This window comes from Pteropus medius, unplaced genomic scaffold, assembly GCF_902729225.1.
Source record: "Pteropus medius unplaced genomic scaffold, Ma_sr-lr_union100, whole genome shotgun sequence".
In the NCBI taxonomy this organism is placed as follows: Eukaryota; Metazoa; Chordata; class Mammalia; order Chiroptera; family Pteropodidae; genus Pteropus; species Pteropus medius.
The window spans coordinates 3,633,370-3,646,741 of record NW_024351647.1 but is presented as its reverse complement, the minus strand read 5'-3'; the positions used below and the strand labels follow the sequence as shown (position 1 = coordinate 3,646,741).

Below are 13,372 nucleotides of genomic sequence, written 5' to 3'. Positions count from 1 at the left end.
GTAAATATTCTATTTTGAATTTTCATTAGGTTAAGGATTTAAAAATCAGCTGAAACAGGATGACTAACCCATAATATGTTCCAGAAAAATCTGAAATGACATGTTGAAGAGCATTTAAATTGAACAAAACAGATTTGTGTGTGTGCCACTATTGATATACAAATGTTGAATGTGTTTTACTGTATCTACCAAGTGTGATTGATAGGAGATGCATCAATTTCAAGGTTTCTGAATTTAAGTAAATTGTTGTCAGTGGTATTGCTTCTTTAAAAAAAATTATATCCTTACAGAGAATAGACAAATCGAGACAGGATACAAATAAAGCATCAATTTAGCACAAATATCCAATTGTGACTATATATACATGTATATACATATATATATATACACACACACACACACTCACACACACACTCACACACATATGTATGTGTATGTGTGTGAGAGTGTGTGTGTGAGTGTGTGTGTGTGAGTAGTCAGTTTTTCAGAAAATTTGAGGAGCATTTTTTAAATTGCTTATGCTTTTTAGAATGCTTAGCATTTGTGTTTTGAAAACAACTTGTCTTCCTTTTCAAAATGTATGTGCTAAACTGGCTCTGACGTCAGAGTGAACTATTTTCACAGGATTGGGTCAGCCCCCACTCAATGATTCTTTTACAGAAAAGAAACCAGTGGTGACGCAGTAGTTGAACTCATTAAGTCTCAAATTCGTAGCCTTTTTTCCAAAGCACTACAAAACTCTTAAATGTATAATCAAGAGGAGGAAAAGAGGAGGGTAAAGTTTGTCTTTTACTGAATCATTAAATACATGTTTGTACCCTTTCTCTTTCTACCTTGACCCTTTCTTCTTCCACCCTTTCTTCCTCCACCTTTCATTTCAGTTTTCTTACTTTGAGACTAAAGCATCAGTAAGTATGCTGCAGAAAAAGGAAAACGAGCAAAGAGATTTAAAAAAAAAATCGTCCTCTCATCTCTCTTACATTGCTATTTTGTTTTCCCCTCTCATTTCTATCTCTATCTAGCTTAGATTGTGTCTATTTAAATCCTTTTTATACCCAGGATATTTTAGGTTTCCAATATTTTTACGCCGAATACAAATAACTTTAATTTTTTTTAAGTGTATGATGAATTTGATTTAAAACATAAAGGAATGTCAAGTGGGAAAAGCACAAACATAGATTTTCTTCACAAAACTTATAGGTATCTGTTTTTGCCTGAAAGGATTTTTAAAGTTTGTGATAGAGGCCACTACAAGTAAGTTCATGTTCAGCAAGGTTAGCCAAAAGAAAAGGCGGAGTATTGATTTGATGAGAGCCCACCCTGGATCTAATTTAGAAGTTTCCATTTATGTCATGTCAGATTTGGGGAGACTGAACCCTCCCTGAATGCATTGGTCTGACTGTCTCCCAAGCTCGATACCTAGGGTTCATGACTGCAGTTCCTGGCACTGTCATAAATATTCATACCCCTGCTAATAATTTGCAAGCCAAATTCATTTGGCTTTTTTCACCCCATCAATCTTATAATTAATAAGGGTGGTGCTCTTGTTTCACTTTCCTCCAAAAGAGAAGATAAATGAAATAAAGAGTCATCCTGTAAATTTAAATAGGAGTTCCTCTCGCTGATTAAAAGCTGATGCTATCATATAATGGTGGAAGGGGAGGCTTCAGCCGGTTCTCTCACTGGTGGCTGACTTGGCGGCGGTGGTAGGGTGGGGGGGAGGGGGGAGGGAAGCATTTCCAGATGTGGCAGCATGAGCCTTGAGCTAAAGAGCTTGGTTATCTATTAAATAATGCATTAGAAGAACTTTGTGATATTACGTAGAAAGCGAGTTGTAAGGTGTATATTTTCGAATTGCACTCCATTATTTGGATAGATAGACATTGAATGTAGCATGCCAATATCCGGAGAATTAGATTCTAAACAGTCTGCAGGTTCTGCCTGCAGTTTAGGATTCAAGATATTTTAGAAAATTGTGAAAATTTAGTGATTATTGTGTCTTAAAAGTGACTGCCTTTGAATTAGCATGATAGCTGTTTCTAAATCTAATTGTAAACCACAAAATGACTTTACAAATAAATTGTGGACATGGTGTAAATTGTCCACTCCCACTGGATTTCCTAAGGTCATTTATAGCAAAGCAGGAAAATAAAATTGAACATAATTTAGAAATAAAATTTTGATAATTGAGCTGAGCAACTTGAACTTGTCAATCACCTGTGACCTTATTCTATTTACACTTTGCTTGAACATTCAAAAGTCCTAAGGCCAATGGATAAGCTTCAAAATATAAACAACTGCTTTTGCACTGTCATAAAGAGAACTATCATCCCTTCTTAGTAGATTATTTAATCTGTATTAAAATTAAGAGACCTGGATAAATAAATAAGCAGAAAAATCTTAACTTTGCAATCAAAAAAAAAGTTAGAGGTATTTGCCTCTAACTTTTTTTTAGGAGAACTTACTTTAAAGGTGCAATAATGTGTGACTTTTGTGTATGGGTTAGTTTGTTTTAGGAGCTCTTGTCACCTGAGATATTCTTAGGACTCTCTCTCTGCTCTCCCTCATTTATGTGAAGGCAGTGGAAGGGGACATTAGGCATTCTTAGTGTTCTTTATCTTTAAAGCCTGTATTTAAGTGTTTTGTTCTATAAAAGCATGCCATGTTCAAGGCAGTCCTTTTAAGACATCTAAGTACAACTGAATAAAAGATAATTTTTTATGCCTTAAGTCTATAAGCTATAATTACACATTTGATTTACTACAAAAAAAAAAGTTTTTTTCTACTGACTTTTAAAATAGGAGAATAAATGAAAGAGAAGCAAACCTGACTCTTTTGATTCTTTATATGTCAGTTGCTTCAAGGGTGAGAATGGACTGGGAGAGACTACAGAGTGGCACACCTGGACAAGTGGCACAGGCTGAGAGTCCAAAGCGTCTCTGCAAGGAGTTCTCAGCTGGATTAGGAGTTGTATCTTCCTGGGGACTATCAGGGTACATGGCTTTTTCTTCCTCTCTATCAAGCCTTTCTTAATCTCGCTTGGCTGAGGAGGATCTTGGAAAACTAACTGTTGGGTAGTAGAATCTCTTTCCACTCCTTTCCCACCTACTTTTCAAAAGCAGAGCTAGATCTGCTGTGGGGGCTTTCTGAGTCTTTGCTGTTGCTCTCCTAAGCCACCAAAACAGCACAACACAGCAGTTTTCCTGCAGGAAAGGTGCTGAAGGGGTGACAGAGAGATTTAGGGATGACAGAGGGACTTTATCCATGTGGGAATTATTGCGGGGAGGGGACTCTAACAGTCACTTCTTCTGTTCCAAATCTGTTCCTGAACTGAAAGGCTGATCTTCCCTCCCTGGTGCCACCTCAAGTCACTAAGTCAGCAGTGGCCCTGACCACACCTTCCCAGCAGAGGCAGGAGCAGACTGGGCCTGAGCACTGCCTAGGGGCCTTCTCTGTCTTTAAAGGGCTCTGGAGGCTGAGCACTTAAGTTTGAGCAGGACTCTTCTGGTCGCAGACCTTCTTGTTCCTGGACGTGGGGCTTCAGACGGTTAAATCACAGCACCTGGGAGGTGCCTGCCTCGTGCAGCTTCTCCAGGTCCTGGGAGTCACTGGGGTCTAAAGACTGGATCTCTTCTTAATTCCCTTCCCAACAGCCAGGGGAGAGCATTGAGGTTAGAGGAAGGAGGAAAGCACCCCCTGTCACCCAACCCCCACTCTTTAAGAGGGGCGTCTGCAGCAGGCCACAGCAGCAAGAGGCCTCCCTGCCCTCCAGACCCCAAGTTCCTGCATCAGGACACCAGCGTGCTCTTCCTCTGCCAGGGGGACTTAAGGAGTTTTGCCAATGGGTTTTTGTTTTTATGTTCTTCCTGCCTTTTTTCCCTTTTGGTTTGATATGGCATGGCATTTGTTTGTTTCTTATTTGTTTATTTGAAAAGTGAGCCATGGCAGGGGGCACTGGGTAGGATTGGGTCAGGGACGAGAAGATAGTGATTACAGAGCTTTGCGGATGTTTGCGTGCACGAGAGCCTAGGTCACGGAAAGTGTGTGTAACAGAGAGGTGAGAGAGAGAGGGTGGTGGGGAGGAGGAGGAGGGTAGCAGGGGGAAGGAGAGGGGATCTACAGACTAAGGGATTATGGGCTGAGTTAGTCTGTGGATCCTGAGTTAAGAGATGCACCAGACCCAGCTACCCTCCCTCCCCATCCAGGTCTGGAACCGAAACCTATAGCTTCGGGTTCACTTAACCCTTTTCGCGGGCCAGTTCCAAGAACTTTCTTTGTTCCCCAGGACTTGGAGAGAGAGGCTAGCAGAGAAAGTGAGACTGGAATGGCCTTGGGCAGAGGTTCAGACGGGAGAGCTGGGCTCCACGGTGCCTGGTTCAGCTGTACAGGGCTCACCTCTGTGGTCTTAGGGCCTGCTTGCCTTCAAATCTTTCGTCTAGGTGATAGCGCAAGGTTTTCCTTCCAACAGTCTGGCTTGTTTGTTGTCAAAAGGGAAATTATGAATCACGTTATAATTTTTATTTTATTTTATTTTTGATCACGTTTGCCTGAGATTGTGTTTACCAGGCAAAGTGAAGAGCTAAGACAAGCTTGGATCATTTCAAATAAAAACTACCAGGAATGATAATTTGTGTTAGATCTAAAAAGGGGCTACTTTTGGACAAATGACCTTGATTGGCTCTGTATTTAGATGCAATAATCCTCCTGATATATTGACTATGTGTGTGTATGCAGCATCATCAATATCTTAAACATCCCAGTTTTATTGTATTTCAAAAGGTGAATGAGTTAACACATTCCAAGAGCCTACTTTTGTGTGAGCGTGTTTTGGGGAAATACTTTGGACTGAATGGATTTGCCTGCAATACACAAAGAAAGGGAAAGGAAATTCACATTAAGTCTGGGAGAGATGGAGAGAAAGAGGAAGAGGGAGCTAGAGAGAAAATGAGAAATGAAAAGAGGAAGAGAGGGAGAAAAGGAAAGCGGGGAAGGGAGGGAAGGAGAAAAAGAGAGGGCGAGAACGAGAGAAGGTGGGGGGCGGAGACAGAGAGACAGAGTTTTCACACGTGCAGACCAAGGGCTTTGAAGCCTTCGACCCCGACCCCTAAACCCAAGAGCGTCTCACAAAACAGGTTCGGCTCGTATTTCAGGCAGTCTCCTTGCCCCGCGTCCGTGGTCCCCGGGGCCCTAATTCACTCCTGCCCTCTCTGCACAATGACATTCGAACCTGGGAAAATAATTGCATTAGAGCAGATTACTTATAACCGATAGTTATCCGTCTTTTTCTGTTCGACAGAAGTCTATTAAACTCAGCACAGCCATTACCAGCTGAGCTCTAGAGCGCGCCTTCATTAAGAAAATTAAAATCATACCTTTGAATCTAAGCAAAGCCTGCTCAGGTCTCAAGAGCCCTCAAGCGTCAAAACCCGACGTTTTCGTAAGCCCGATTTTCCCGCGAATCAATCTCTGCTTTTTTAGACACCGTGCGTCAGGGTGAAAAGATTGAGTGGGATGACAATTACTCGAAGATAGGGATGTCTGAGCTCTATAAGTACCATCTTTCTTCTCAATCCCTTACCCCCTCCCAACCCTGCCGCCTTTCCGCCGGGGGAGCTTTTCTCGGGCACTTCCCAGTTAAAGGCACCACACCTGTGCAGTCGTGGCCAGGATTGGAAGAGCTGTTGGGGTATCTTAGGACGGTGGAGGGCGGGGAGAACAAGACAAAGTGTGGGTTCAGGGCCCGGGAAGCCACGCGGGTGAACTTCCCCAGCTGATGTCTGCGGCCCGCTCCAAGTGCACGTGTTTCACACACGTGCGCGCGCGCACGCATACACACACACACACACACACACACTCGCGCAGGGTGGGGGGTGCACTGTCCCCCTCCACTGCATTTCACAGTCGCTCCGGAATCAATGTGGCCTATGAGTCTTCTGTCCACCCAGGCACGGGAGTCTGGCGCTGGGACCGAGCAGGCTGTTTCGTGTCCCTTGGACCCAAAATCTCCATCCCTTTGGCCTCCGGGGGCCTATTCGGGTTTCTTCCAAGGTTTGGTAGGAGCCTCAGCTCGCGGTCCCCTGATTCCGGACGCGTCGGCCCTGCTTCGCCCGCGTCCCAGCTGGGAGAGGAGGGAACAGGTGGGAAGCGGGCCGGGGGTGGGAGTGGGGGGCGACACCTCCACCTCCTCTCCTGATAGCCTCAGGGTAACAGCTCCCACCGCTCCAGTGGACCTGGGAGCTCCAACACCACTTGCGACTGGAAGGAAACATCACCCAGCAGGAGAGCTGTCTTCTCAGTTAGGAGGGCGCGCGTTTGCATTGATTTTCTGTGGCATCTGGAAATTTGCAGGGTTTGAAACTAATTTTTAACATGGTTTAGTTTTTTTGTTAGCCACCGCCCTTCGTTTCAGTATTCTGTTTTCTCGAATATTAATTGCTGTGTATTTCTCTGAAAGGTCTCCCCAACTCATAGCTCTAAAGGAAAACAGTCTTTTGCTCTTTTGGGGGGTATCCTTTCCTATGGTTCTAAGAGCAGAGGGGCACTGCTTCCATTTTTGTCAGAATGCCCAGTAATAGGGTTCTCACCCCCACTCTCTCTATGTCTAATTAGGGCTTTGAGGTTTATTAGGGGCAAATAGTGCACGTGCACACACACACACACACACGCATCACACACACACACACAGAGCCAGCACTCAAATACACAATTAGGTGGAGTCTGCTTCAAAGTGTAATATTGTTCCTTGGCAAGTGTCTAATTCACTTTCCATAATTTCTATTTGAAACAAAAGCCTACCAAATTCAAGTGGCAAAAGTCAGCAAATAGACATGGACAAGTGAACATCTTTTACATGTTCACAGCTTTCAACTCACTAAATTGGTGTGTATTAAATTTTTTTTTTTCAGGTAAAAAGAAAATAAAACAAATGCACCTTCCCTGTGGTAGTGTTTTCTTCTCTTCAAACGTAGACACATTATTCGATTCCTTTTTCCTTTGTCGTGAAAGAGGAGGAAATCAGAAATGAACAGCAGCCTTTTAACAGCAGCAAAGATAAGACTTTTGAGATGGTTTTCTTTGCTTCTATTTTTCCTTCTTTGCCCTTAAAGCAAAACAAAAACAAAGATAAAAAAAAGGAAGAAACACCATTCCTAATGGAGAGTTTATTTTGTTGCCACAATAAAGGGGTGGAGACAGTTAACAGCTATTTGAAATGATAATGCTTAGTGATCCCATTCTTTTAATCATACTCTTCAAGTGCTTTAAGATTAATGGCAAGAGGTGTTTTCGGTCTCTTCCTAAGGACTTTTGCATTAATTTACTTAGAACATTGACCAGCCTGTCAACGTCTCCAAATTTCATTAAGTCGAACTGAGACAAATGCAATGAGATTTTCGTATTTTCTTCATCTGCGAGAGTATGTATCTTATTGTAAATATTTTTATTTGGACTCAGTTGCAACAGGAGTCGTGTGCTTCCTTTTCTTTATTATAGGTAGATAGACATAGATACACGAAATAGGTGTCTTACATATACACACATATATGTATACATATTTAAATGCACCAATATTGTTTGCAGATAATTTCCCCTCCACTTCTGAGCTTAATGAAGAACCTTTCAAAAAACTCCAGTGGCAGGCGGCAGATTCTGCTTCCCCCAGACCAGGATTTATGTTTAAAGTAAGTTTGAACGCACTGAACTTCTTCAAAACAGACCCCCCAAATGAGAACAACTCGGAGTATAAGTATTTAACTTTACCTCAGTTGACACAATAGCCGCAGCAATTCTGCAGACACAACCCGACTGAGGCATCACTTCACTGGCGTGAAGACTCAGGCTGCCTCTGCCTTGCCCTAGGAGCGCTGTTCCCTGAAGTCCCGGGGCTCCAGTCCGGGTCCGAAGTGTCCCCAAAGCGGAGGGTTGGAGAAGGCATGACGCGCGGTGGGGGTGGGGATGGTTCTAGGGAGAAGCGAGGGAAAAGAATGGATTTTTATTTGACCAGAAGGTGCTATTACTCCGGCAAGAAATGAATGTCAAGAGACCCACCTTTCCCTGCTGTCCTTCCCGCCCGGTGTTCCTTCCCCCGCGCCTCATTTCTGGGAGCTGTTTTCACAAAATCCCACAATCCGGTACTTTAAAAAGCAAAGCCCCAAACTCCCCACTAACTAAAGTCGTTCCGCATTGCAGATTTGCACTCTTTGCTTGGGGTCTAGCTGGAGTCAGAAGACTTTTCCGAGTCAGGGCTGCCCTGGCAGCGCCTTCCCCCAGTGTGGAGGCTGGCGGTGGAGTCCGCGGGTCCGCCAGCCGGGGCTGGCCGCGGCTCTCGTTACCTGGGCGCCCTCGCGTTAGAGTGGTCACGAATCCTGTGAAGAGTCATTGGGAAGCCGAGAAAACGCCTCTAAGCACTGAAACAGTTGAAAACCAACCCAAACCCTCAAATGGTACCCGTCCCACACCTTGCATTTGACGTGAAGCACCAGAGTGAGATCAGTGTCAAAGACATTGGCGGTTTATTTTGCACTTCAGCTAGCCTTTCCGTTTCCAGCAAAATTGAGAAGTACAGGCGAAGAAAGAACAGGAATACTCTGGCGGGGAAAGATATTGATATGTTCATTAAGTGGGTGTGTGCTGTGTGTGTGTGTGTGTGTGTGTGTGTGTGTGTGTGTATAGAAAGGTAGGACGGTGACAACTTTTAAACACGTTCTCCATTAAAACAAAAACAAAAAACAAAATCGGTCAGGGGCCGGTGTTTCTCTGCGGTGCAGGAAAGGGGTCATTCCGGACAGGAACTGTCTGAATTCCAAAGGCGATTCCTTGGGATTTAACTAAAGTAGTGCGAGTTCCCTAGGAGTTTGATTTTGTGAGGCTGCAATATATTATTTTGTATTGGCCTCTTAACTCATCAGAAATTCATTTTTAAAAAAATCTACGTGTATTAAAAACATTTCCTTGGACTTGGGATCTTGGGTTCGGCAGAAACAAACAAACCATAGCAAAACTCCAAAGAATAAAGAGAATTAGAAAAAGAAAGTGTGTCCCTTTCCTAGTCATTCGATAGTTTATTCCCCGAAGGCCAAGTGAAAGTGGGGAGGGGTTCCTTCGGATTTTATTATTATTTTTTATCTTTTACTCATTTAAATGTTCCGCCTTGACAAGCTAGTCCCATAATGCGGGGTTGTGCTGCAGAACAGAGGTGGGCGCAGAGGAAAGAGTACGTGAAGGGGGGCGGGGGGCGTCGGAAAAAAAAACCAAAACACACGACTTGCTTCGCGGGGGGCTGACCCGCAGCGTTCCGCTCCGCTGACCAGCAGGGGGCGCTCTGACGTTATCTCTGGAGGAGACAGCCGAGCCGCTCAGAGCTGCAAGACAGGCTTTGCAGTTTCACGCAGCTGCAAAAGGAAAGGGAGGGGGAACTGTAGCTCCCAAACCCTCAACAGCTATTCCACTTGGGTTATTTACCCTCCGTTCGAAACGTACCTATGTCTCACTTTACCTACCCACCCGGCTTATAATACACCCCCTCCCCATAAACCTGTTTTCATCTGCATCTATGTAGCACATGTATAATATCTCTCCCTAGCCTTGAAATATACATTAATACAACTTATTAAATGTGACGATGAATAGTCAACATTTTTTTCGCCTGTTAGTTCCGCTGATCCAAGCAGGATTTATTTGCAGATCTCACATCCCGGAGCCATAACGCAGTGATTTTTTTTCCCCTTAAATAAAATTGGTCAAATGTTGACAACCTTTAAGCCAATCTAACACTCAAGATTAGTGATGGGAAACTAATGAGAAAATATCAGATCTCTAGGCCTGAGGGCTGCCAATTAAATCTTCGCTGATTGAAAAATAAAAGCGGACTTGGGGTGTGAGCCCGGCTCAACTTCAACTATTAATTTAACATGTTGCCCGGGTCCGCGCCTTCTTTCCTCTAAACTGCTTCCCGTAATAGAGCCTCCTCCTCTCTCATCCCTCAACCTAAAAGCCAAGTGTTATTTCTCAGAATATTTCAAGAGGTCCAAATCAGGATGATCATTTCTTACACGGTAAATATTAGGCCTTTAAGCAATATGATTTAACTAATTAGAAAATTTACATCATTAAGTCTCAGGGAGAGAAAAAAGAGAAACAAATCTGCCAGTCATTTTAAAGGAGACAGGCACTATTGAAGTGTGAAGAAATCGGCTCTAATTCAAAAAGGCAATCGGGCAGAAAAAGCCCTCAACATTACCCTGCTAGTTATTAATCAGAAAGGGCTCTCTCCCCTCCCCTCCCCTCACCCTCTCCTCTCTTAGCAGAGTTTAAGTTCTGTTTTTGCCAGTGGCCCATGTCATATTTATATTGAGGTTTTGTCTGCTAAAATTTGAAAATGTTTCAATATGAAGAAAACAAAATCCTCAAAGAGACAAATATTCACAGAATCACCTCTCTTCCAGACAAGTAAACCTGTTGTGATAAACAATTCTCACCCCCCCTTTATTTTTTTTTTCATTCTTTCATTTCTTTTCTTCCCATTAAGTTCCTATTTTGAAACCTGCTTGGTGAGAACTAGTCTTTGTGTTCTGCTCCCCTCCCCCTCTTTTCTTGCACCCCTCCTTCCTCCGAAGGGAGAAACTTAGACTGAAAGCAGAAAAGTACAAATACATTAACAAAGCCCCACTCACTTGATAAAAAGGCCATGGTCTAAGCTTACATGTCAGGAATCTAAGGGAAAGGGGATCAATCTGGTGGGTCTACAGACAAAAGATGATGAACTAGTAATTTCTCCCACCTACGTATAATATTTTATAGTGTGGCTAAAGTGAAAAAGAAAGGCAGGTAGGTGAGAATTACTTTAAAGTGCATTGTGGTGTTGTGTGGCTTTTTCTCTCTTCCCTCCTTCTTTATTCAGATTAAAATAGCAGCCTCATTATAGCTAGGTGCCCCTTTCCATCATACTCTTACTTAAGCCCTTGGTACACCACACACATAGCCCTTTCCCTAGTCTTCTCATTCCCAGCAAATTAACTGAAGTGGGAACTGCAAAGGAACTTTGTGAGTGTGCAGTTCCATTTGGAGACTCAGGCCCTTCTTAGCATCTCTGAGAACTTGTTCTTAAACAGATATTGGATACGAATAATAATCATAATAATAAGTCTTAGATATTCAATTCCCCTTCATTATTATTTCTTTTTAAATTACAAAGAGGTCCCAAAGGCTCATTTTTCTGCCTCGCCCTATCGTGCTTTATTGGGATCCATTCTAGTCTCATTTTCTTATCCTCCTGTCTTACATTCTGAAAATGTCACTACCCTGCTTCCCACCAAGCTCCTGGGCCTGGATTTCCCAAGTCTTTGGGCTTCTGTGGGCCTGAAGCAGCTCCCCAGTGTTGGTTAGTTCAATGCCATTCTCCACCTTACCAGATTTCAACTTTGTAGGAGAGAGCAGTAGCAGACCTGGGCTATTAACACACCACAGTTAATTCTCTGCGGGAACTTTTACTAGGTGGGACGTGTGGAAGGAGAAAACATCTGTAAACAGTGAGTGCTCTTGAGTGTGGGGAATGGGTTCTGACGTAGAGGCCAGAGCACATGTAAAATATGGCAGAATTTGTGAAAGAACCAGTTAGGAGTTAAATTTCGGAGAAATAAGAAAGGAAAGAGATAAGGGGGAGCCCTGGGGAAAGTCTACAAGGGTGCCCAAATGCAGCTTCTTCGCTGACGGTCACAGAGCAGATGGGAGTGGAACGTGCCCCTCTCTGAGAACTATTAGAGTAAAATGGACACTTCTGTCACTTTCAGGAGGCGGGACACAGAGAAGTGAAAATATACAAGACAATGGCCTCTGGCATTGGAGGGCTCCCTGGTGGGCTCCCCACCCTTTGCCCCGTCCCTCTAGGAACTCTCCTTACCTTTGTTGCTGGCATTTGATCTGACACACTGGGTGTTCCTGGGAGAGGAAAAGGACCACGAGAACCAACCGGTCCTCCTGCACCTACTCCGAAGCCAAGGCGCAGGACAATAAAATTTACAGCGCCTTTAACAACTCGCAAGTAAAGCATTAAAATTCTCTTTAATTGAGAAAATATTGATTTTGAAGTCTAGAAAAAGCGAAATCGTAATTTAACTACGAACTTTCAGGCGAGAATATAGCGTATTATGCCGCGGTATTATGGATCCACCCTTTATACCCATGCAACATCACATCTTTAATTGCGCTACTTTATGAAGTGATAAAGACAAAAGATAACCCGACTTAGACAAACGCTTTAAGAAAAAAGAGGGCCTAGAGTAATTTCCTTTTCCAGTTCTTTGTAAAAGAATTGTCCCCTTTTTTGGAAGCAAAAAAAAAAAAAATGCCCAAAGGGGAGGAAAAAAAAAAAAAAAAAAAAAAAGGAAAACCACAGACCAGTCTAAAGGCAACTCACATTAGCAAATCCGTTGATATTCTTTACCAAAGGAGGAATGAAGCCAACACATTTAAGAAAATGCATTCGCGGGCAAAATTGCATCCTCCTTGAAACGAAACAAACCTGGGTCTATTTTCTTACTTTACTCCCCCGTCCTTTTTTTGGGGGTGGGGTGGGGAGAGAGGGGGTGAAGGGGGTGGCGGAATCCATTGGTGGATAGGGAAGGGAAAGAAAAATCAGGCTTTCTGTTATTTCTGTATCGGTTTTTGGTATTATAGAGGAGTAAAGAAGTTTTTGTGTGGTGGTTTTTCATTGATCAGTCACTCTGAGCTAATGTAATTATCCTCATCAATAGGAGGCTGCAGAGAGAATCATTATGTGGGTGACATTGATAAATGATCGCCCAGGAACGGCCCTCTCGCGGGCAACCCCCACATCTGACCCTCCCACACACACAATGTAGTCATAGAAACACCTAGAGAACCTCGAGCACCGCCGCGGAAGGGGCCAGAGAGGGAAGAAAAGCCTGAGGCGGCCGAGGTGGGGGTGGGGGCGAATGGGGGCGGCTAGTCCCAGATCCAAACCAGTTCCAACGACAAAAACAGCCGACGGCGGGGAACGCGGAAGGCGTTGCGGAAGGGAGAATCTCCCTTCCCAGCAGCAGACCCTCGCACAGTTGCTCACAACAAAGTGCAAATCCGCCCTCCAGACGGACCCATTCCTCCACACCTTGGCCCATGTGCGACCTCACCACCTACATCTGATGTTTGCCAAGACACACATTCAAATAGGTTTCTCCCAAGGAGTTCAATAATTAGGTTACAAAACCTGTAGGCACCTCATGCTCACGCGGGTCCCCCCGTTCAAAAAAACCCCAAACCAACAACAACCAAACCAAACCAAACAACAAAGACAACAGCTGGGCAACCTCTGTTATTTACCGGGCTACCCCTTCTTTTCTCTTCACCTCCTAACCCA

The 13,372-nt window shown here is 43.8% G+C and overlaps 1 long non-coding RNA gene across 1 annotated transcript; it reads right to left on the bottom strand.

The window, feature by feature from the left end:
* Nucleotides 1-4,511: 4,511 nt before the first annotated feature.
* Nucleotides 4,512-5,757, bottom strand: LOC120587213 (uncharacterized). The gene is made up of 2 exons (XR_005648893.1): nucleotides 5,373-5,757; nucleotides 4,512-5,227 (listed from the first exon to the last, which is right to left on the bottom strand). It is a non-coding gene; the product is annotated as an uncharacterized LOC120587213 (long non-coding RNA).
* Nucleotides 5,758-13,372: the final 7,615 nt, after the last annotated feature.